The following is a 2,744-nucleotide window of genomic DNA, read 5'->3' as shown; positions in this document are numbered from 1 at the left end:
TATCTAACACCATGCATGCGTTTGAATCATTTTTAATACCCTATCCTAGAAACATTCTACAAATCTTACAATTTAAAAAAATTAAGTCTCTGTTCTGATTTTTAAAAGATATCTTTTTTTGACAATATCCATAACATTGACAAGTACATGTTAAGGCTAGTATCATCTCTTTTGTGAATATTTTCTTTGTTTTGTTGTTGTTTTTTAAGAAAGATAGTAAAAACCAGGCTCCTTTAGGACTTTGAACTGTACCTACAGAAAACGAGTGCAGTGAACATAATATTCAGTCCCACAGTCAGGATGCAGCCGCTCCTTCCCATTCCACAAGATACTGCACCTTTCCGTCAAGTGTCACCCAACAAACCAAAACTCGATACTTTTCGCCACATGCTATTCTACCTGCAGCACCAAAATAACTAGCAATGGAGTTTTTCAGGTGATTGAGCTGTAACTGTTGATCTGCTAAGGTATTCAGAATCTCTGTGTTGAGTTCTTCAAATTGGTAATCTTCTTGGCCTTCATCATCTTTTACAGTTTCTAAGTTCTGAGTCTGGAGCGCTCTTCTTGGAAGACGACCTCTTCTTCTACACAAATGTGGTATGGCAGCAGGCCAAGATCTACCTGTGGGAGTTCTTTTTCTGGAGTCAGATAAGCCATAATGCCTGGAAATACTAGACGAGGTAGTTTCTTTTGTACTGGAAGCATCCGTGAAATCCATATCTGAGATATTGAATGAATGTGCAGTTCCCTCAGTTATCCGTATAGAACAAGGTATACCCAAAGAAAGATTCTCAGAAACTGATTCTTTATCCAAAGGTGGCTCAGCAGTTTTTTGTATCATTTTTCTCATATATGGGCCAGGAAGATGACCTACAGATTTCTTTCTTTCCTTTATTTTCAATTCCATTGCTTATTTCTCTTGGATCAGATATAAGTTTGGATGCCTTTCTGCCTTTAATTTTAAATTCATGGGATGTTCCTTAGTTCTTTCTCTGCTCTGAAAGCCACATTTGGTGGCACAGGAGGAACATGAATTCGCAACCTAAACGAATGCTTCTTCTTCTTTATTTCTTTCCCAGACATAAACGTGGTCTTGTAATCATTTAATGCCTCCAGAACATGCTCATATCTTTCAGATTTTGGTGTGTCTGCCAGCTCTTCAGGGTGCAGTCTATCCCAGTTTTCATCAATATATGTCATAAGCTCAAGTTCAGAATCAAAATATTTCTTCTTGTGAATAGCACTTAGGTTGTAAAGGCATAGGTGTGCTACATCTACCCACTGTAGTGGTAGACTTTTGAAGTATTCTGTTCCAGAATTGCAGAGAGAGCAAATAAATGTATAAAATCTATCTCCAAATAGCACTGGCTTTTGAAGCCATTGCACACAGGCTTCAAGAAACCACTGCTTACATTTGCAGCACTTGTAGCATCTTTGAATACCAGTCTCCAGGGCCTCCACAGTAGCAGTAACACTGTTGGACACTGGTTTTATGGCTTGTGTCCCATTCAAGTCTGGCACACTATAGGGTAACATCTGCTTCATGACTTGCAATGCTTTGGCATTTGGTCCTTTCTTAAGTGCACCACCCTTCTTTGTTGTTGTTCCAAAAGTACACTGTCAGTAGACCCATTTTTCATCTGAATCAGTCACACTGGAATCAGTGTGAGGTGTATGACACAACTGATGATACTCTTGGCCACATTTATTACATATAACCATTTTGTTGGGAGTTTCTGAATACTCTTCTTGACATATTGTACAGACTATTTCTCCACTTCCAGTGGCTCCTGTTTGAATGTTCTTCCAGAGACCCCAGGATTTAGAACTGTCTTCAAATATGATGAAACAGCTGTTTCAATATGTTTATCTTCTTGATAGTTCCAAGATAAAACAAGCCATCTGACTATCTAGCTAGGACATCTTGACCCTCTTCAAATTTACATGCTGATTTTTTTCCTTCTTGTCCATCCTGTAAAGACAGCTTGGTCAAGGATGTTGGCATCTTTTGGTTTCAACCTAAAGGAGACTGCTTGTGGACCAGTGAATTACCTGCCCCTGTAGAGTCTACCTGCCTCAAACATACCCAACTTCGCTACAGCCCTTTGACATTTTGGTTTCCTGCAGTCTGCCAGTGCATTCTGCGAGTGCAGAGCGACTCCACTGCTGAATCTACAATATATGTAAATACAAACACTAATGTATACCATTTCTATAAATCTCATTTTAAAACTATGTAAAAACTTCAGGGGCTGGGGATTTAGCTCAGTGGCAAAGTGCCTGCCTGGCAAGCGCAAGCTTGTGAGTTCAGTTCCCGGTACCGGAGAAAAACCAAAACCAAAAAAAAAACCCAAAAAAAAACCCAAAAAAAAACTAGAAGTGGGGCTGGGGATTTAGCTCAGCGGCAAAGCAGCTGCCTGGCAAGCGCAAGGTCGTGAGTTCGGTTCCCAGTACCGGAGAAAAACCAAAAACACCAAAACAAACAAACAAACACAAAAAAACTATGTAAAAACTTCATTTGGTTAAGAGAACTGCCTAAAATCACACAGTTTATTAATAGATGGGATGAAACATTATAAATTCCTATTTTCTTAAGCTTTTAAGTGTTTTTATTTATATTCTAATTCCAAAATGTTGAATGAATTGCTTAATATCCAAAAAGTCACACACTCTTTCCGAATGACTGATACTCAGAACATTTCACATTCTGATAATTTCTTTCTTTTTTAATTTAATTTAATTTA

General features: G+C 38.4%; 1 pseudogene; it reads right to left on the bottom strand.

The window, feature by feature from the left end:
- Positions 1–295: 295 nt before the first annotated feature.
- Positions 296–2,744, bottom strand: part of LOC102030578 — a 6,191-nt pseudogene continuing 3,742 nt past the window's right edge.

The sequence above is a fragment of the Chinchilla lanigera genome, unplaced genomic scaffold, assembly GCF_000276665.1.
Source record: "Chinchilla lanigera isolate Chin_1 unplaced genomic scaffold, ChiLan1.0 scaffold00161, whole genome shotgun sequence".
In the NCBI taxonomy this organism is placed as follows: domain Eukaryota; kingdom Metazoa; phylum Chordata; class Mammalia; order Rodentia; family Chinchillidae; genus Chinchilla; species Chinchilla lanigera.
The sequence above is the reverse complement of the archived record's forward strand: the minus strand, read 5'-3'. Positions and strand labels throughout refer to the sequence as shown.